We start from the raw sequence: 23348 nt of genomic DNA, 5'->3' as shown, positions 1-23348 counted from the left end.
AGAAGACCACACCCTTAATCCTCACTAACTGACACCAAATAACCTTTATTCAAATAATTGTCGAGACTTAACAGGCGTGACCAACTCAAGTGGTAAAGATCTTCGAGGAGAAGACAACTTTTGTCTGAGCACTGGCGTAAAGTTACTTTTTAATATAAGTGACCACCTGCTTCGCCTAATGATGAGAGTAGTTCTGATATATGAAGTTACTTAAAATCTTTAATAAATGTTCTCGCGGAGAAAAATAATCCTTGAAAGTTTTGGAGTTTCAGCACAAAAGTTCAGATGTTTTGTGAAGTGTCTGAGTCTTAAAGTAGGGTGGTAACTTTCTCTAGGTGCGTATGTTCATTGAGAGTCTGCACACTCGCATGGGTAACTAGTCGATGCTGCCTTTCTCTCAGACACACTCTTTCTCTGTGTGTTTGTATGTGAGTGTGTGAAAGAAGCTCTAATAGGATTCCAAGCACGTCTTCTGTCTCCTTCTGCCATTCGATAGTTAATTAAACAGCTAATGGCAGCTGCCGATGAGGTCATTTCATGCAGTTTTCATGCAAATCCGCTAAATTCAAAACAAATTTAAATAAAAAGGTCTTTGTAGTCTGCTGTTTCTTGTTGTTTTTCAAAAGCCCCAAGTGCATTACTTGGAAAAACTTTCCAGCCTCCAAGTCCTCAAAGAAAATTCAGGCGGAAAAAGACCGATTTCCATTTCCCCCCACAATAAGCGCATGTCTGTCTAATATTTAAATTTGCCGGCCCTGAGATGCATTCAGCATTAGCAAGCGAAATGCATCATCTGGAGTGGACGGAACAAGTAAGTATTAAAATAATTTAAAAAGTTACTCTGAAATTACTTTCATTCCTGGTTAATCCAACGCAATGAAATTTGATCGCAAGAATTTGAACGGTGACGGCCCTTCAGCCCCAATTTCTACTTGGTAAAACTCTTTTGTCAACGAGGCTAAGTGGATTTAGTCTTTAGTTCAGCTTCATTTTCTAAGAAACAGTTTCCAGCTGTTGATCATCTATAAAGAAATAGATCTTGATGCCTGCTCTGGAGGATCAAAGTTCAAACTTCAAAGTATATTTATTATCTAAGTACCTATGTGTCACCATATTACACTGATTTCCATTTTCTTGCAGGCATTCACAGGAGAACAAAGAAGCATAATAAAATCAGCGAAGAACTACACACATGGACTGAGAAACAACCAACGTGCAAAAGAAGACAAGTCGTGCACATACAAAAGAAACTAATAATAATAAAAAGAAGAAATATGCTGAATTAAAAGAGGAAGTTAAATGACTTTGGAACACGAACACGGTATACATTGTCCCGATAGTAATATCTGCATTTAGTGTCATGCCAAAGGCACTAGACCATAGCATTAAACATTTAGGGCTACACAGTAATACCTATGTAAATATTAAACACCACTAGAATAGTCCAAAAGCTCCCAGCAATTGACAAATCAGCATGCTTGGCTATGCCCGTACCTCAGGTTTAGCAGCTTGAGCTGAGAAAAAAATAAATAGTAATCATAAGTAAAAAATATTATTAAGACATGCGTTGCAGAGTCCTTGAAAGAGAGTCTAAAAGTTGTGGAGTCAGTTCAGTGTTGAGATGAATGAAGTTATCCACGCTAGTTCAAGACCCTAATGGCTGGAGGGGAATAATTGTTCTTGAACCTGGTGGTGTGGGACCTGACTTGTACCTCCTTCCTGAGGGCAGCAGAGAGAAATAAACATGGTCTGGATGATCGAAGTCCTTGATGATGGATACTGCTTTCCAGTGGCCATGCTCCGTGTAGATGTGGTCATCGCTGGTAACCATAACACTTTGTAGAGTCATTGGTCGTAGCCATAATTCCTTGTAGAGGTGCTCAAAAGTACCCACCATAACATCTACCCAGTGTCTAGATAAAGAGTAAAACTTTCTCCAGTGTCTAGATAAAGTGTAAGCACTATTTGCATTCTCAATGTTCTTTAGCTTCATGTAACACCTTGACAAGTCAGGTGGACCAAGATAAGATGCATGTGTAACTGAATGGCGAAAGGGCTTCGGGGAGGTCGAAAGACTGTTTGTTTGTAACTATATTGCTCCCTAAAGACGGAAACGTGTCTTATGGTACTTAACGTATAATTGTCAAATTTGAGTGAGCCATACAGCGATAGCATGGCTACTAAGCAGAAATTCGGTCAGAGGGCCAAATGTGAAAGTGTGAGACGTGGACGTTATGGGGGTATAGTTCGGTCACCAGTGGCGAGGGCCGGAAATCTGGACAATGCAAACTCTTCCCTCCTTAACAAAAGTGATGCAATTCATCCACTTGTTCATACTTATCAAGATAAAACAACAAAATTGAGCAAAATTATTTTGCTCTTGATGTTCAGCGCTGATACTGAAACTATCGTAAAAACAGTAGGTGGTAGAAATACTCAGCAGATCAAGCAGCATCAATTGAGAGAGAGAGATACAGTTAACGTTTCAGGTCAGTTCTGTTTTTACTTCCAATCATCAGCAATTGTAGTATTTTGCATTTGGCTGAAAGATCCGTCTTAGTTTTACGCAGACTATGCTGCTTTTATTTCTAAATCTCGATCTTTTTTTATCATCCATGCTATTTCTACATTTCGCGCAGTAAACTCATTAACGAAAAATTAAATGTGGAAGTATTCCATTTCCAATGGCAATACTTGCGATTCATTCCCTCCCCACCGCCACAACAACCACAACCACCTATTTCTCAGTTCAATTTAACTCAATCAAATCTCTGACCTTAACCTCCAGAAAGAAACTTAGTTAACTGAACCTCGAATTGCACGTGCGGTAAATGGCGGTGCATTACAAAGAACTTCACACAGCAATAACTTGCTTTGTTTGGGTTGCTTCACCATTCTGCTTGCTGGCATTTGCTGCATCAGAACCCGTGAAGGAGGCTGTGATTAAATAACTGTGCATCTATGACATTTGGCGAGAAACCAATAATATTTCAAAACCTTACGCTCTTTTACATCATAACCCTGTTCACGAACATCTATATCTTCAGATATTCGAATATGATCATTAAAATGACTCAATCAATGCTATATACATACTTAGGTATCTAAACACAATTATATATTTGTATGTACTCAAAGGGTTGTAAATGACAATAATATCTACTTACATATTACTTGTACACACTCCTATAGCCAATTCCACCCAATTACTAACAAGAAGGAATAAGCAATGTAATTTAGTAGCTAGATATAACTGCTTCCTTTGGTTAGTTTGCGAACAAGGTAAAGGTATGGCAAAATAATTTCAAAATAAATTTATAATTTCACGGTCAATTGTATCGACCGAACAGAGTTGTTATTTGTAAGATCAAGCTTGCTTTGACTCAAGTATTTTGGCACATCATCGTTTCTTGATGAGGCAGCGTTTCATGCCGATTTCAATCGAAGCGTTTTAAATGCCAGCTTCATGGTCACCTTCGGTTTAGGACCCAACTTCAGCTCAGAGATTAAACTTTTACAGAGTGGATCTATCGTTAAGCAATGATCCGGTTGGCGAATGCTGCTTTTGCTCCACGCTTTTGATCATTTCCCGTGGTTTCTGGTAAAATTGGGATAGAAATTTATGTTTTATTCATTTCTATATATGCAGATTATCTCCATGAAAAGTCAATTGATTCTGATCCGAGGCGTTTAATTTGATGAACAAATGGATAAACTGTCTATGAAGATTACAAACTTTCACTCTTCCCCGGACTGGCTGTGAGGGTATTTCCCCGAAACCCAGTCGCTAATATAGTTTTCGTCTTAGCTTCAATTACAATTTTCTCTAAAATTCTTTAAGGTTTAAGGGCCATGCCTAGAATTTGATGCACTTCCTGTTAAATGCGTTGGTATTAAGCTTGGTGTGTTGAACTTTTCATCCTGAAATCACTTCAGAGTTTGCAGGACCAGGCCACCATTCCTTCCTTCGCTTGTGTAGGACCACCTGAATTAATAGAATTAACCCCAATCAGGTCAACCAATTAAGAAAGCTATTAGTTTTATTGAGATTCTCCCCGCCAAATGCTGAGTATTTGCGAACAACTGACTAAGTAAGTGGTATCATGGTCTACGTCTTCCTTGGAGCTTTGATGCCGTAAAGCAGTACTTGTAATCCGAATGCCGAAACACATTTTAGATTATAAACAAATGTCTGTATATCATCCTTCTTTGTTAAAGTTCATTTTACTAATCAAACCTATTCTCTTGTCCCATGTGTTTTCTGATACAGAATAATTATCACTTCCAGAGTTAGAAAAGAGGAATATGTCATATTCTGTGATAGTGGGGCTCCTAGCAGGTGGTTGCAAGAAGATATTTTAAAAATTGGGTCGCTGCAAATGTCAATGCAATTGTCATTGAAATGGTGACGATAAAGATTTTTATAGCCACGCACAAATGTAAGTCAAGTGTCATCCTTTAATAAAGAGCACATATGAAAATCACCGATTCAGATAACGCATGGGGGATATATACAATGCTTAACCCGTAAAGGTTGTGGTTATTTATATTTTGTGCTATGATACGACTGCACAAATTTCTACTTTGCTGGTCAACAACAGACCCTTAAAGACAATAGTGAGTGTACGTGATGTACAAACTGTGCTCCGTCTTTTACAGAGTAGACTGAGTATGACTATGCTGTGGGAAACGTGTTGTTCCGAAAGGCTAAGTTAGTTGTCCATGGGGTGTTTCCGTTTAACACTATGGAACAGGCGTCCATGCGCTTATCGTACTATGCACCAAGGGCTAGATATTCAGGGCTGCTCCTCATTGCGTCGTTGTCCGTAGTGAAGATTCTGCGTTGTGAATTTTAGTTGGGTGAACACAATGTTTCGAGAAAATACAATATGCAGTAAATCACAAGAAATTTGAAACCAAAATTTAGCTTATGTCCCACAGTTACCACTGAAAGCTGTTTAACTTGCATCGTAAAACCGTAGAAGTCCAAACGCCAAATGGAAATAACATGATTGAGGCGGTCTTCACAACCTAACTAGAATGTACTCTATTCTCCATATTGTTCTTTTAATAGGTTTTGTGCCTCGGAAGTTATGAAACTGACTGACCAATGCTACCAGCATGATAGCTGTGTTTCATGGACACATCAGCAACAATTCACCGGTTCCATTAATGATTGTAACTGGTTAGTGAGGCGTAGTAGCGAAGTCAATCTAAGAACTTTGACTCTGCACCCTGTCCCCCCCCACCCCCCGATGTCAGGTGATCAGAGTCAACCAGATATATTAATTTATATACTTTCTCCTTATCGTTTACCTCTGAACATTGGGATACTGTAATGTGGCATTTGTGTGCTTGGCAACAACACTGAGTATTCATATACTTAACATATACTTATATGTCAAGTTTTAACGAAATAAAATCTAAATTTATGTTTTTAAAAGTTTTACACAATATTTTATGACATATCATTTTTGGTTTCTCTTGTCCGGTGAATGCGGTTGAGACGTACATCGGCTAGAAAGCTGCAAATAAAGTCTTCAAAGTAAAAGGAACAATAGACTCAACTAAACATGAGTATGAATAATAGATGCATCGATCATGTGAGATTGTAATAAAAATCTACAAACGAAAGTAATGCACCCATTTTTAAGGTGACAAATCTAACTAAGCTTGACTTTTTTTAAAAAAAAAGTTCTGTTATAAAACTTTGGCCGGGGTGTGCAATGTCCGAACGGCTTGAAATGAGAAATCTCAAGTTCTGACCAGGCGATGGAGAAAGTAAATATCACTCCTATATAAAGATGTGAGGGGCACTTATTTTTACACATATAGTGGTGGGTTGGTGCCTGGAATGCGCTACCTGTGGAGGTGGTAGAAACATTAGAGACTTAAGAGAAGTTTAGGTAGGCACGTGAATGTGAAGAAAATGGAGGGAGGGATATGGACATTGTGTTGGCAGAAGAGATTGGTTGGCTATTTGCTTACTTGTTCATTGGGTTCGGCTCAAAATTATGGGCCGAAGAGACTATTCCTGAGCTAAGTTCCAGATAAGAAGGACGAAACTTTTCAGGATTAGCAATGAACTTGTAAAATAATTTCTTAAAATCTATTTTCATGAATTTTGATACAAGATGAGTAACATAACTTGTATCTTTTTTGAAGCTTTAAGAGATGTGTGCACATCCAAATATTTAACACATTAAAGTAGTTGCTTTTCTCAATAATGAAACGAGGCTAATCGGTGATGTATTTCAAAATGCGCCATTGGAATATAAATAGTATTTTTTTATTGATGCTTAATCAGTCTTTTCCAAAGATTCGATGTCCAAGTAAATACTGTGTGTAATGGGACGATCTGAGTGTGGTGACAAGATTTCTGTTTGCATATTTCCACTAGTGATTTTGTCCTCTAAAAACACATAAATAAATTGAAACAATAATGGAAATCGTGATAATGAAGGTATTTGACGTTCTTCCTATACCCACCAGAATATTAACGTATTCTCATTTTCGATTTGATGGGGGTGATAACGAATTTGCCAATCAAGCACTATGGTCGTTCACTGAGCGGGACTGGCAACCCAATTAGGAATTCAAAGCTAATTGCAAGAGGTTTCTTTTAATAGCCACAGGGGCTGATGGAAGTTCAGTCCTGACAAGTTTACAACTTCCTCTGGTCCCTTCTCCCACCCTGCTAACCTATAGGGTATTTCTGGAATAAATAATAATTCAAAAATAACAAGAAGAAACAACGTAGTTATTAATCAGAAGAATTAATTTATTTTGAAATTATAAAAAACGCTCAAGTACTTAACCATATTAAACATGATAAATATACGTATTTATTAAATCTAATATGCACACGTTCTTTAAAATTTGATGAAACTTTGGACTATTGATCAGTAAACCCATCAAAACTCGGAATGAATCTTTGAATAGTTGGGTTCCAGCACGAGACCAACATCAAATAGCAAACAGTTCTAATTAAAGCTTCAAATACTCTTACTTTCATGAAAAAAACACCGCCTTCTTCCAGCGTGTGTGAAGTATTTCCAGCAAAATGTGCACACGCGATAAAATGTCACTTACAGTTCGTCAGAAAATCTTCACATTATTTTAACATCATAATTCCCGTACAGCGGTTCACACACCGCTTTGTTACTTACATCATGAAATTAGTAGCTTACCCACTGCAAACACGTGAAAGAATTAAGTATATTTTAGAGTTAGGAGGTATGACATGAAACCACAAATTGAGAGAAAAATAAATTATTTTTCGGCACCAGTAGCACACAGACTTAATTGTAGGAGTTACATAGACATTCTCATTTCTAATAGTACCCTAATTATAGTAGCCTCTTAATTTATACTTTATTTGGGTATTAAAAACCGGGTTTGATTATGAACAACAGAGGTAAAAGAGACGAGACAATAGAAAGCAAAAATGAACTGTTGGAGAAACCAGTAGATATGGGTAATCGACGGTTCCACTCCAGACTCTTGATGCTTAAACGTTATTTATTTATTTATTTATTCGTTTTATTGAGATTTGATATGGAATAGGCCCTTCTGGACCTTTGCGCCACACCGCCAAGCAACCCCCAATTTAACCCTAGCCTGAATCACGGAATAATTTACAATGACCATTTAACCTGCTAACCGACACGTCGTTGGACTGTGGGAGGAAACCCAGGAAGTCACGGGGAGAAGGTACAAACTCCGCACAGACAGTAAACTAGTCTTTCTTTAGAATAATGTGACTATCACGGGTTTCAAAAGCAGTCTATTAGAAACGGCTTAATGTTTAGTTCTTGCTCAATTTTTATTCACCGCCCAGCTACACAAATCCAGAGTGATCCCAAATTTTAAACCTATTCGCTGTGCTAAAGGTCGACATGTAGATAGAAGTAGAACTATACAGGTTGCAACGTATAGCCAATGGAGGTGCCCTCAGAGTTCATTAGTGTTCATATTCCATAAAATTATTTAAATCCACTGCATCCGCACTTCTAGATTAGTGAGTTTTGGGGGGTATGAGAAAGCAGGTTAGAGCACTTAGGGAGGGGGAATGACCACCCCCCACCCCACAACCAGCCTATTCTGCGTGATGATAACTTTATTGCTGAACAACACCATGCTTACTTTATTTGACGGTCTCTTCAATGAAATCCTCCCAACATCAACGCAAATGACGCGATATATCGTGTAATATGAAACAAGTTTTTAAAAACAAGCTTGCTCCTCCTCCACCCACACGCTCGTCATACCCGAGAGTGAATTCACTCCATAGGGAGTTTCAGTTATTTTTTCCTCAATTGTAATCTTTCCAGGTGGTTCCAAAATTAACTGGATCTTTTGGGTGCTACGCTAATAACCATGTTTGAACATTTTTAACAGAGAGAAAACAAGGAGATGATTACTGTATCTTAATGTAACGAAGAAATGGGTTTATATATTTTTACAATGTCATTATCTGTAATTTCGTCGTGTAATTTCACAGATGGCGGAGTGTCACTGATTTAAAATGCTTACTTTAAAGCCATTTCACCTACATTAATCAAATGATACCAAGTTGCTCTTGAAATAACAAGGAAAGTTTTAAAATAATTTTCTAAAGAGCACATTTTAAAATTGCTTTAGTTCGTGACAGGTTAAGCGGAGGTGAAAATATAAATCAAGAGGGGTGGGTGGAGAGGAGGTTTTCTCAGTTAAGTTGGACACAAATTTGGGCACTCTTTGTATCAGAACCGCTCTTTGCGCTCGAGAAATAAATATTATATCGGGAAAATTAACTATTAAACAAACTAACAGCCGGATCCAGCTCAAGACCAGAAGAAAATTCCATTCGCAATTTCTAACCACTCACACAAATTTAGTACAGGTTAAAGACGATCCTCTCATATTAAAACAAAATTAACTATTTAAAAGGCGCTTATTAGAGCAATTTGGCTTACGGTTTGTTTCTGTGTCTTTTGTTGAAAGTGTATTATCTAACTATTTTCCAAATTAGCCCCCCCCCCCCACACACACACACACACACACATCTCTGCGAGACTGTACATTTGATTTCAGTTCATCCCTATGCAGGAAGAGCAGCGAAGGAAAATGACTGGATTCAATAACAATACAGTACATAGTAAAAACGAAGGTTCTTCCCTAACAAAGTTTCAATGGTCAAGAGACCGATATAACCGGCTTCAGGTCTCCATCAAATGTCACTTCACCGACCAAGAGACCTAAAATGTAAAGAAAGCCTCGCAACATTTTCCAATTTTCTCCGGGCTTCCGAGTCTTCCATCTTATATCCAAGACCAGGCTAGTGTAATGCACACATTACATTCATGCGAACTGCGTAATTAGGATTCTTCTTAAATCTGGGATCAGGAAGCTCGGGTGGCACTCCAATGGTAAATCTGTAAAATAAAACAAAAGAGTTAATTCAAAAAGGCACTCAAAGTTCCGACTAGATTAACTTCACAATAATATTATAATACATTGGATAATTTCCCATACATTTTTTTTTGCCCTCTAGTCTGCGCATTTCGGAGAATGAAACTGTGGCGCTAACCCCACAGTAGTCTTTTGCACAGTAGTTTCGGCGGGCCGAATGGCCTTATTGTGATCCTCTATTTTATGGTCTTACGGTCTAGTATCAACTGAAATGGACATTATCCAGGATAGTTATTTTAGGGTTTATAAATAAGGAGTATGATGTATAGACACTGTGCTCTTAATATTTAGCCATTGAGTTAAATACTGAGAAACGCGTTATGAAAAGGACCCAAAAGAAACAGAATGATAACAAAGGTTCATCAGAGACCTGATGTGGCGCTTGATAAGAAACTTGAGTTTCTGAAATCTGATTTTGCTCGAAGACGAACCAAGTTTTAGTTTTAATTTATGGAGCGTTTAAGGTGATAAGGGAGAGGCCAAGTAAACTGGATTGGTATTCTATGACCCCGTTATCAACAAGTTAAAATTGTAATTGAGAGTGCTAGGAATTGGATTAGAGAGATTAGGGTTAGCGTTCCATTCTCCAAACTACCGGCACAGATACAAATGCCTGAAAGGTTTGCCTCTCTTTAGAGAACAGCCACAGTTTTACTGGGAGATTCAAGAAGGAAATAACAAGTTAATATCTAGAAATGTAATAAACGGTGAGATAAAAACAAGCGATTCCATTCATGAATCACAATATTAAAATTGCAGAAATATAAATCCAGAGTGTCGTTATTGTAATTCTTAGTAATTCCATTTTAAGATTTCAGATTATTTGATTATAAATATTTTTGTCGTCACTTCCTACATATACATAGATATCTAAATTCTACCGTGCCATTTTTACACATTCTAACAGTTTACGCTTTCCTTATTTTTTCGTCAGCTTCCGAGAGATTTTGCACAAAAGGCGTAAAATGTCCTTTGCAAATCCCACACTTTATTGAAATATTGCGATGACATCAGACTTCAGGAACATCACTTTGTGACAAAAAAAAAGCGGCGTTTCTCCCATTAGAGATTAAAAGTAGTTTCTCTGCATAATAACTTTTTTTTGCAATCAGGCCTCTTTTTTTTGCAATAGAGGCGTACATTAGTAGTGGAAGTGAATTATTTTAAATATGATGTGGTAGACATCCCTCAAGATGCTCAAATTCGAGTCTGTCCGTTATTTTCTCGCTTATGTCAAAAATGCAGAATGCGCCAGTATTGCCGAAGGGTTTCGGCCCGAAACGTCGCCTGTACCCTTTTCCTGGATGCTGCCTGGCTTGCTGAGTTCCTCCAGCATTTTGTGTGTGTTGCTCGGATTTCCAGCATCTCTAGATTTTCTCTTGCATTGATTATTTTTCTTCCGGTTCAAATACATACAATCAAATTTCGAACCGCAGAAGTATTCCAAAACAGTAGCCGTTCACTGATTTTTAATCCAAATTCCAATTTTCAGTTAAGTGGAGTGAAAGTTGAAATGCGGGCAGTCTGATTAGATCCACCTTCCAGACTTGTTTATTTCTCTTCCTTGGATTACTTAGATCTGTTTCTTAGATCTATCTTCTCGCTCTAGTCTAAGTCTTCCCCTTTCTCTCCACAGCCAAATCAGTATTGCAGCTTGCAGGTTCCTACGTAGATCTTCTCAGGAAATCAAATGTTCCCCGCAGTATTTTGACGTAGTGAAAACCACAAGGCGCAGTAACCCGTTTTCAACTGTGTAGAATATTTACATACACAAGTCTGACCAAAGTCTTACCCAAAGATATGGTATTCTGAAAATAAACGAAATAACCAATACAGTCAAAGCCTGAGGATGCACACAATCAGGTGTTAATTGTTAATTTAAACTGCCTCAGTCTAGTTAACCAAATCCACTTCAATACTATTCCTGTATCTATAAATACGCACCGCTTCAGGTGGCCCACTCATCCGAGCAAGAGATAGGAGGGATATTATCACATTGAATGTTTTTGGATGAGCAAATAGAATTTAAGACTAGCTTGAGTCTAATAGTAATACTTCTATGTGGTCTGATCCATTGTGAGTTCTAGCCTCAGAAGAATCCAAGACATCTTCAAGGAGTGGTGACTCAAAAAGGTGGTGCCCATCATTAAGTACCCCATCACCCTCATGCCCTCTTCTCACTGTTACCATCAGAAAGGAGGTACAGAAGCCTGAAGGCACCCAGTCAGCGATTCAGGAACAGCTTCTGCCATCCAGTTTCTAAATGGACATTGAACCCATGAACATTACCTCACTACTTTAAAAATATTTCTGTTTTCCACTATGTATTTTAACTTAACTATTTAATATAGACATATCTAACTTAATTATGCAATACACATATATTTAACAACTATTTAATATACATATATACTTACTGTAATTCAGGTATTTTTTCTATATTTATCATGTATCCCATTGTACTGCTGCCGCAAAATTAACAAATTTCACTACATATGCCGGCGATATTAAACCTGATTCTGATTCTGACCTAAATTGTCTTTCAACCGATATGAAATCACACTTAACGTGAAGCACTGACTTCATATCCTTTATTTTGCTATGAATTAGGAACCCGGTTTGTGGTAAAGTGGATTCTCAGTTGGAGTAAATTGAGATTGATTTTCATTGAACAGATTGACTCACAACTGTCAATACATGTTAGCTGTCCACTAGGATTTATACTTGCATAGGGAGCAGTGAGCTAATTAAAGATCTTGTCTTGTGGTTTAATGAGGTCTTTATCCTCTAGTCCAGCGCGTAAGCAGCTAGATCATTCACTGCAGCTTTATCAATGAACCTATTCATTGTGTGAATACTCTACAACAATGCAGATAGAGGACACATGCTGAAAGATACTTAGATTTTGAGCAGGGTGATATATTCCTTATACTTTTTTTGTATTTGAGCCATGAACATACACTCAGTGGCCACTTTATTAGGTAAACCTGTACACCTGCTCATTATTACAAATATCTGATCAGTCAATCATGTGGCAGCAACTCAATGCATAAAAGCATGCAGACATGGTCAAGAGGTTTAGTTGTTGCTCAGAACAAACAGCAGAATGGGGAAGAAATGTGATCAAAGTGACCTTGACTATGGAATGATGGTTGGTGCCAGATGGGGTGGTTTGAGTACCTCCGTAACTGCTGATCTCCTGGGATTTTCATGCACTGCAGTCTCTAGATTTTCCAGACAATGGTGGGAAAAACAAAAAGAAATCTAGTGAGCAGCAGTTCTGTAGGTGAAAACCCTTTATTATTGAGAGATATCAGAGGAGCATGGCCAGACTGGTTCAAGTTGACAGGAAGGTAACAGTAACTCAAGTAATCACAGGTTACAATTGTGGTGCGTAGAAGATCATCTCTGAACGTGCAACATGTTGAACATTGAAGTGGATGGGCCACAGCAGCAGAAATCCACTCGTACACTCAGTGGCCATTTTATTAGATACAGGAGGTATATTAAAATGGCAGCTGAGAGTATATTGCAGCCATTCCCAAAATTGCATATTCTTACTTTCTCCAACATATTAAAATTCCCACCTGACTCTGAAATCGTGAAGGCTGTGGAACCACCTCCTTCCTAGGGTTCTTCTTTCTTATCTTGTCAACATCTCAAAACCAAACCAACTCCAAATTCTGCACTTGCCCCAACCTTCCTTCAGTTTCTAGTTGGTATGTTCCCTCTTCTCTGCATTGAGACTTCTCAAAACAATTAGCCACACTGAAGACAATAATTGCTGTTTAAATTTGCTGTTGTTAGTTTCTTACCAAATCCTGTCCTGAAGATAAAATCATAATCAATTTCTTTTAACTCCACTGTGTGTGCTTTTCACAAAGGCAATGATTCCAATGTCTTCAATCCAAGTCATTAACAATACAATGATATAGTCATGTGCAGTTTCTGAAATTCCTTCCTCCCTCAGTTACAGGACCCACTAACTGAACTAAGTACTTTAACCTTCCTTTATTTAAACAATGTGAGATATGACATGGATTTCAATGTATTTGGTTTATAATGATCTATAATATTCAAACTTCAGAATGGGGTTCAATTCAAGACATTGCTTTTCCAAAACTGTGTGTTGTTGGATTTTGGGAGGTCATGCTGCAACAGTATAAAAATTTAATTAGGAGAATAGTATGCAGTTCTGGCTGCCGCACTACATTAAGGATGTGGAAGCTTTGGAGAGGTGTACAGAAGTTGTTCACCAGCATTTTGAAAGACACAAGTTACAAGTTTCAAGAGTTTTTAATGTCTTTTCTAGTGGTCAAGTGCAAAGGAAAACAAAATAATTGTTACTCCAGATCCAATGCAGCACAAAAAAACACAATAAGATAAAGAATACAATAATAAAAGATGCAATAAATTGATTGTATGCCCAAAAAATAACGCTATGCACAGCAGTGTCGGTACATAACGTACTGACAGGAAATGATAAAGTACCAATTGTTGGGGTGGAGAGGTGGGTTAATGGGTGGAGATGTTGATCAGCCTTTCTGCTTGGAGAAAGTAACTGTTTTGTAGCTGGTGGTCTTGGCATGGTGCTACATGACCTCCTCCCTGATGGCAGTGGGACAAGCAGTCCATGAGCAGGGTGGGTGAGATCCTTCATGATATCGATGGGCCTTTTCCGCACCTTTCTGTATACATGTCCTTGATGGTGGGTAGGCTGGTGCCAGTGATGCATTGGGTAGTTTTGACTACCCGTTGTAGATACTGCAGGTGTGGAACCCAGCAGGTTAGGCAGCATCTGTGAAGGCAGAGGGATGGCTATATTTTAGGTCGAGACCTTGTATCAACTGTGTGGCAAGATATTGCCTGGATTGAAGATTATTAGCTAAAGGGAGAGGTTGGATAAACTTGGAATGAATTTTTCTGGAGCTTCAGAAAATGAGTGGTGACATGATGTAGGTCTGTAAAATTATGAGAGCCATAGCTAAGGTAGATAGAGTCTTTTATCCCAGAGTGAAAATGTCAAATACTGGAAACCAAAGGTTTAAGATGTGATAGGGGAATTTTAAAGGTGATATGCAAGGAAAGTTTTTTTTTAATACAGAGAGTCGTATGTCCAGGAATAAGCTACCAGAGAAGGTGGTGGAAGCAGATACAAAACCAATGTTCAAGAGACATTTAGCCAGGCACCCGAGAAAGCAAGGTATAGACATAAACACGCCATGGCAGATAAATGAGAATAGTTAAATTAGCATCATAGTTGGTGCAAACATGGAGGGCTGAAGGGCCTGTCTATGTTTTATGTTCTAAAGCAGTTATTTGTAACCTGGGGGTCCACAGACCTCTCGGTAAATGATAGGAGGCCATGGCGTAAAGAAGATTTACTAGGATGTTACCTGGGTTTCAGCACTTAAGTTACAGAGAAAGGTTGAACAAGTTAGGTCTCTATTCATTGGAGCGTAGAAGGTTGAGGGGGGATTTGATCGAGGTATTTAAAATGTTGAGAGGGATAGATAGAGTTGACGTGAATAGGCTGTTTCCATTGAGAGTAGGGGAGATTCAAACGAGAGGACATGATTTGAGAGTTAGGGGGCAAAAGTTTAAGGGAAACACGAGGGGGTATTTCTTTACTCAGAGAGTGATAGCTGTGTGGAATGAGCTTCCTGTAGAAGTAGTAGAGGCTAGTTCAGTTGTGTCATTTAAGGTAAAATTGGATAGGTATATGGACAGGAAAGGAGTGGAGGGTTATGGGCTGAGTGCGGGTAGGTGGGACTAGGTGAGATTAAGAGTTCGGCACGGACTAGGAGGGCCGGAATGGCCTGTTTCCGTGCTGTGATTGTTATAAGGTTGGGAATCCCTGTTCTAAAGGATAATTCAAAAATGGAGCAAGATCCCTTCTTCACTGTAACGTTTTCCCTTCATATTAAAGGTTGACCCATACAATACAACAGTAGAATTGAAGTCCTTTGCCTACATAACTTCCATTGACTTCCACCATTTTGCAAACAGAACTTAATTGCTTTAGTCAAACATTCACTTGATGAATGAACGTTTGTTGTTTGTTACTCAGTTGTTCCTGCACATATTTTCATTTGATTAATAAAACACTTTTGATTATATGGAATCACATTTTAAGTTCAGAAAGATCCTGCTTTGATGGTGTTGGGCATTATGATTTAAGCAATCACTAAACTACAGAGAAATAATTATGCAGTATATTAATCTCAAAGTTGGATCTCAGTTTTTCACAGCCACTGTGCAGGAAAGTGAGTTATGCTGCAGATCTGCACTATAGTAAGACACCTTCGACAGCAGCTCCCAAACACCCAACTCTCACTACTTTGGACAAAGAGGCAGGAATACAGGAAGTGCTATAGCATCAAGTTGCTCCCCAAATCCTAGAACAATCGAGCTTGGACGTACACCATAGTTGCTAAATTGATAGATTACCATCATGTAAGTCCGACTCTAAGACAAAAGAAGCATCTACCTGAGATCAATGACTCACAAAGAAACTCACCACAGCCACCTTGTTAAATGGAAATGGGATGGAAAATGAAAAAACAGGCTTGGCAGAGAAGCCCACGTCTCAAGATTGATTTTCATAGTTGATGGATCTCAAAATAGAGTGTGTCCTGCATATTATTTGAAATCAAGTAGGTGATAGTAAAACAGGAGAATGTCTCAGTAGTTTAGAATTTGACAACCATTGCACTCCATGCAAATTATCACACCATTAAAGTTATCAACTCGTGTCCACTGAAACATTTAAAAATGATCACTACTATTACCCCAAAGGTGCAGCTTTATGTTGTAAGAAGTAGTGCAAGTTCTCATTTTTGAACAGTGCTTTGTTTTGATACACTCTAAACTGAGTACCTATTAAACTGCAGTTTACCAGAAGTGTCCTACATACAACTTCATACCATGGGAGTGGCAGATAACATGTAAATGGCATTTTATTTTATTTTTCTTGTGTGTAGTTTTTCATTGATCCTATTGTATTTCTTTATGTTGTGAATGCCCGCAAGAAAATGAATCTCAGAGAAGTATATGGTGACATATATGTACTTTGATAATAAATTTACTTTGAACTTTGAAAACAAGGTGCTCACCAGACAAAATTAAAAGAATGGCTGTTCCATAAGTTCTTCAATGGGTAAAAAGTTTGTTTTAGGGCAACCTTATATTATGAAAGGCAAGTTTTCTTTTTTTCTCTGAATGTAAAGTTGCTTGCACCAAGGCATCAAGGACTTGTGATCTGGAAGCTACAATTACCCCAGCCACAACTATAAGATGAACTTTTCCGATCTTCTCTGCTTAACTGTTTGAAGCAAGAAATGGGGTGGACCAATAGGATTGTGCCAACCAAACCAGGGTGAAACTCAGTCATTCTTATAGTTCAAGTATTTGAACAATATATGATTCCACTTAAAAAATATTGGAAAAATATCCTGAAAAATATCATTCTCCAGACAACTTTTCATAAGTTCATAACTTTTCATAAGAGTTCATAAGTCCATTTACTGAAAAGTGAAGCCAATTGTCTATGATGTGTGCATATGACATGCCCCTTCTCACCAACAGAAGTACAAGAAAGAAAGATGCATTTAATGATTGATCAGAGGATTTGGAAGTGCTCCCAGGATTGCCCAGAGTTATTCCTGCAGTCTGTGAAGAAGTGCAGATGTTTCACAAAGGCTGTGTACATATTGATCAGTAGAACGCAAAATTAAGGCAGAATCACATCTTAACCAACTTGCCTAACTAGTTATAGGATTGCAGATTTTGGAATCCAGAGCAACAGACGATCTGCTAGAAGATAAAAGGTCCTGATATAGGATCTTAATGTGAAAAGTGTACAATTCTTCTCTCCACCATCCCCTCCCCAACCAAATGCTGTTCAATCCACTGAGATCCTCCAGCAGATAGTTTATCACTAATTATAGCAATCCTGCAACTTTTGAAATTTTTGTTGAATTAATACCTTCCAAACATCACTAGAAGCTGTTAGCCGAGTTCATTCAAGATTGTTTAATGTCATTTCCTGTATCCAAGTGTGAAGGAGAAAAAAATAATTGTTACTCCGGATCTGATACAGTGCAAAAAAAAACACGAAGGAAAAAAACGCAATAATAATTTAAAAAAAATATAAATCCATAAGAAAGCTCATGCACATGGATTGATTGTCCATAAAGTGCCACTAGGCTATACATACGGTGACTGACAGGAAATAATAAAGCAGCACTATTTGGAGAAAATAACTGTTTTTGATTCTGATGGTCGTGGCATGGATGCTATGTAGCATCCTCCCAGATGGGAGTGAGACAAACAGCCCATGAGCAGGGTGAGTGGGATCTTCCATGATGTTACTGGCCCTTTTCCAGCACCTTTCTGTATTTATGTCTTTAATGGTGGGCAGGCTGGTAGGCTTGAAGCAACAGCTAATGTAAGCAGACAGGTTTTAGAATTTACATTAATTCATTGTTCCTATTCAGCACAACAATGAACAACAAAAAACAGTCTTTGATTTTTCCTGGTTCCAACTTACATTATACAGTATATTGCAAGGCTCATTTGTCACTACTTTCTACAAGTGAAATGCTCTTCCATTGACAACAAGAGTTTTGAATGGCTGTCCCAACTCTTTATCTGAAGCCAAATTTTAATGAGTCCCACAAACAGGAGCAATCGTTTACTATTTATAACCTGGTTTAATTGAAAACTTATTCTCAACCATACTCTCCAATCTTTCCAATTTTGTCCCTGTGAAATCTGTAACAAGCGTAAATAAGATTTTAAGGAGAAAATTTGAGTTGCAACCTGTCCTTTGCTTTTGAAATGCAGAGCTTAGATAGGACTATTTGAATCATCAATGTCTAAACGGTGTTCAAGGTCTGTCCATCAGGTACAGAAAGAGATTTGTTCCCCAGCTTATTGCCATCTATTGCATAGAACTACATTGAGAGAAAGTTCTCTGCAGAACAAAGGCTCCCAACTCCTGTGAGAAACACCCTCTTAATCTGCAAAACACCCCATGCTGCCCTGAGCATTGCAAATCCCTCTACCATCTGTTCCAACTGTAGTCAAATAGGAAGAAGCCAATTCCCCTGACACTGCCAACTCTTCCAAGAGCAAAGTAGGATGTCTGCAAAAATCTCTTGAACAAACTAATGGGCTGGATTGAATTGTGCACCCATTTCCACTGTTCGACCTTACTCCATTTCTTCTGAAACAATTAAATTATTGAAACACATACTCTGTGGCTACTTTGTTAGGGACACTGATACACATGCTCGCTAATGCAAATATCTAACCAGCCAATTATGAGGTAACAACTCAAAAACGTGCAGACATGGTCAAGAGATTCAGTTCAAACATCAGAATGGGAAGAAATGTGATCTAAGTGATTTTGACCATGGTATGATAGTTGGTACCGGATGGGATGTTTTAAGTATCTTGGAAACCGTTGATCTCAGGCACAGTCTTCTAGAGTTTACAGAGAATGGTAGATAAAATATAAAAGATCCAGTGAGTGGCAGTTCTGTGCGTGAAAATGCACTGTCAATGGAGGTAAGATGAGAAGGGCCGGACTGGTTCAAGCTGACAGGAGGGCAACTGTAACTCAAATAACCACGTGTTACATCAGCGGCATGCAGAAGAGCATCTCTGAATGTACAATGCATTGAACCTTAAAGTGGATGGGCTACAACAGCAGAAGACAACAGCAGGTTCCACTAATAAACTGGCCACTGAGTGTATATGGTATTTGTGAATAATAACATAGAACTTAATTTTGATTCCATATTATGGTTTGGTCATATGAGGGTAGCTGATATCTTAACTGTTCAACGAGAGTGCTTTAATACCTAAAGACCATGGGAGTTCTTTAACTCTCAGAAGAATAAGTGAAACCTAAAGCAAAAACAAAAGCTCCTCTGTTGATTATGAAACCTGGAGTTAGATGAATTTAAAGAAGGCATTGCACAAAGATTACAAAGCGCCAACTTAAAATTACCCTAAACGTCTGGTGTTACACAATTGAAAAAATGTTGCTTTTGCTTTTGCAACATGGTTTCATGGTCTCTCAGACCAATCGTGGCAATGGAAATCCAAAGTTGTGCAAGCTTCATTTTGGCACGGACAAGACGAGGTCCTGACAGTCCTGCTCACTTGGCCTGACTCATGTCAGGAGCATGACCAAACATTGCGTGGGAATTCTGGAATCTGCCAGCCTCTTTCTGGGCCTTCCCTGAGTTAGGCATGAAAGATGGAAGAAAAGTAACTTAGTTTTGGAAAGGAGAATACAATAATGATGTGTGGCAGGTTCAAAGATCTGATTGGCTCTTTACAGTTACATTGGCTTTCTCCCACTTATTTAAGGTCTGTAATCCTTAAGAACCAACAGTGGCTTTGTCAAATCACAGTATTGTCTAATCATTTCCTCATCAAGAAGTGCTTTGGTGCTTCATTCGTGGTTTCTCAAGAACTAAAATAATGAAGTGCCCTCATAGAAAGGTACACAAAGTTCCAAGGAAAGTCAAAAATATGATTTCAGTATTAAATGGCAACTGCAGAGGAAAGTAAAGTGGGAAAAAAGGAAGGTTGGGGATCATTTCAGTAAGGGTGGATGCAGCCAGTGTTATCAACACCAAGTAGCGGAGGCAACATGTTGAAGGATAATGCACTTAGTGGCCACTTTATTAAGTACACCTGCTCATTAATGGAAATATTTATTCAGCCAATTATGTGGCAAAAACACAATGCACAAAATGCACACAGACATGGTCAAGGGGTTCAGTGTTGTTCAGACCAAACATCAGAATGGGGAAGAAATGAGATCAAAGTAATTTTGACTTTGAAATGATTGTTGGTGCAGATGGGATGGTTTGAGCTTCCCAGAAACTGCTGATCTCCTGGGATTTTCATGCACAACAGTCCTAGACATTTACAGGGAATGGTGTGAGACAAAAAAAAATCCAGTGAGTAGCAATTCTGTCGGCAAAAATCACCTTGTTAATGAGAGAGGTCAGAGAAGAATGGCCAGGCTGGTTCAAGCTGACAGGAAGGCGTCTGTATCTCAAATAACCACATGTTAATGGTGGTGTGCAGAAGAGCATCTCTGAATGCACTGCAAGTTGAAACTTGAAATGGATGGGCTACAGCAGCAGAAGACCACAACATATACTCAGTGGTACAGGGGCTAACTAATAAAGTGTCCACCGAGTGCAGATTTCTTTGGAAAAATAGAGTGGATGGGACAAATGGTCTCTCTCGAATGTATTAATGGGTATTCACCAACTAGGGTTCAAGATCACATCCTATCATGTTTAAATTTTGAGCAAATGTATTTAAAACTGCAGACTAAGATGGTACCAAGCCACCTTTGCATTTCTCCTGTCATTTTGATTCAGCTCACCATCATCCCAAGTTAATCAGCTGTTGCTCTGAAGGAGAAAGCATAAAATACTGGAAAACAGAATAGCTGTATTCCGAACACCAAACTTGTCTTTCAATGAAAACTGTACAATTCTCACAACTGTGAAGATATTAAATTAGGGGAGATAGTTACAAGGTTAGAGAGCAGTCACTTAAACGCGAGGTGCATAGTTATTTCTTCTGACAGAAGGTGGTTACTGTCTGGAATTCTCCACTACAGAGGGTTGTGGAGGCTAGATCAATGGGTGTACTTGAAGAGGAAGTAGTTAAATTTTTGAAAGATCAGACAATTTGGGAATTGGCATTGAGGAGGAATTAAGGCCTGCGGCAGTTCAACATGTACAAACACGCTGGAGGAACTCAGCAGGTCGGGCAGCATCCATGGAAACGAGCAGTCAACGTTTCGGGCCGAGACCCTTCGTCAGGACTCGGGGCAGATCAGCCAAGATCATATTTGAGTCTGAGAAAGAGTGATTTACTATCAATCCTATTTTCTTAAGCTTTTAGGTTCTAATTTTCCCAACCATGGTTTCTACTGACACTATGATTTCTTAGCATTGCCTGTACATGGTCTAATTTCTTGTGGACACTATTTTGCCATCCCATGTTAATGTGAGAACAGAACCTCCAAAATAGGTATCCATCATCATCTATTATCAGATCTATTAAACTTTCTTGAAGAGTGATTAAACATTCTCTACAGATAATAATCATGACCAAGCAGTGCATATCAACATTTCTGAGGGACCATATAGAATGGCACAGATTATTCAAGAACAGCACGGATTTGTTAAGAGGAGGTCACGTCTCGCTAACTTGAATTTGAGGTGGTAACAAGGAATGTTGATAAAGATCGAATTTGTGACATGGTCTACACCACACTGAATTTAGCAAGGTGGTTAATAAGGTTCTGCCTGGCAGATAAAGTGAATATTGAAATCAAAGAGGCAAGGTGGATCCAAAATTGGCTCAGCGGCAGGGAGTAAAGGTTAATGATCAACATATGTTAAATGTTTCAAAGGCTGTTTACTCTGGGGTTCCACAGGGCTCAGAACTAGGTCCCTTGGCTTTTGTGGTATACATTAATCAGTGAGAATTAAATTACGGTGCACATTTAAGGAGTTTGCAGATGTTGCAAAAACTGGCCATGTGGTTGACTGTGAAAAAGGCAGCTACATCCAACGGAAAGGCAACAATATACGTAGAAAGACGAGGGTAAAAGGAAGAAAGCAACTAATGAGGGGTGAGTCAGAAATGAAAAGAATACAGTAACATTGTAAAGTGTAAAAAAAATCAAAATATACAGTGGAGATGTAGCATTTCTTGGAATTTTTCACAATCAGTACGTTTGATGTCTTTCCTCACATTTGATCACAAAAGCCTACCCAGTGCAGTGCAGTAATTGTACTACGAATGTGATTACAAACCAAAGTTTACTGACAGAGAAATTTATCTGTACAGGCATTGCACAAGTGACAAGTATGTTAAAGTGTCCTTGATTGATATTGCTTGCATTTATAGAAGAGTTAGCATTAGTCATTTCGTGCAAGGTTTTTGCATATGCTTACAAAGGTTAAGTGGTGTCCAGCTTGCTCAAAGACCCAGCAAATGGGATAACATTCAACATCCTTTCTGGCAAGATTCTGCACCTCATTGGTCTTCACAGTAAGTGCCACTGTTCACTCTCACAAGAATCAACTGTTACTAATGGTTAAACTTAAAGCATTATTTAAAGTACACGCATCGCTGAGGATCTAACCTGGACCCAGTGTATCAATGCAACTACAAAGAAGGCACATGACAGCGGTTATATTTCATTAAGCGCTTGAGAAGATTTGGTGTGTCACCAAAAGCACTCAAAATTTTTTACAGATGTACCGTGGAGAGTATTCTATCTGGCCGCATCACTGTCTGGAATGGAGGGAGGCCTACGGCACGGGATCGAAGTACGCTGCAGAGAGTTGCAAACTTAGTCAGCTCCATCATGGGCACTAGCCTCCATAGAATCCACAAATCTTCAAGGATCGATGCTTCAAAAGGCAACATCCATCATTAAGGACCCCCATCACCCAGGACATGCCTTGTTCTCATTGCTACCATCAGGAAGGAGGTAAAGAAGCCTGAAGACACACACACAACAATTCAGGAACAGCTTCTTCCCCTCTGCCATCCAATTCCTGAAGGGAAATGGAACCTATGATCACTACCTCACTACATTTTTATTCCTATTTTCGCACTACTTATTTAGCTATTTTATAGATGTATGTGTGTGTGTGTATGTATATATACTTACTGTAATTCAGCTTTTTCTGGTATTACGTATTGCATTTTACTGCTACTGCAAAGTCAACAAATTTCACGACACATGCCAGTGATGTTTAACCTGATTCTGATATCACTCTTAGAGTCGATTTTTCAGAAAGCTGTATAGCTCTCTGCAAAATTATCCTCAAGTA

General features: G+C 38.6%; 1 long non-coding RNA gene across 1 annotated transcript in view; it reads right to left on the bottom strand.

Annotated features, from left to right (window-relative positions):
- Positions 1-6779: 6779 nt before the first annotated feature.
- Positions 6780-23348, bottom strand: part of LOC140718941 (uncharacterized) — a 98598-nt gene continuing 82029 nt past the window's right edge. The window contains exon 4 of the long non-coding RNA XR_012096833.1: positions 6780-9416. This is a non-coding gene — a long non-coding RNA (uncharacterized lncRNA). The remainder of the gene's footprint in view (positions 9417-23348) is intronic.

Source organism: Hemitrygon akajei, chromosome 30 (genome assembly GCF_048418815.1).
Source record: "Hemitrygon akajei chromosome 30, sHemAka1.3, whole genome shotgun sequence".
Taxonomy (NCBI): domain Eukaryota; kingdom Metazoa; phylum Chordata; class Chondrichthyes; order Myliobatiformes; family Dasyatidae; genus Hemitrygon; species Hemitrygon akajei.
The sequence above is the reverse complement of the archived record's forward strand: the minus strand, read 5'-3'. Positions and strand labels throughout refer to the sequence as shown.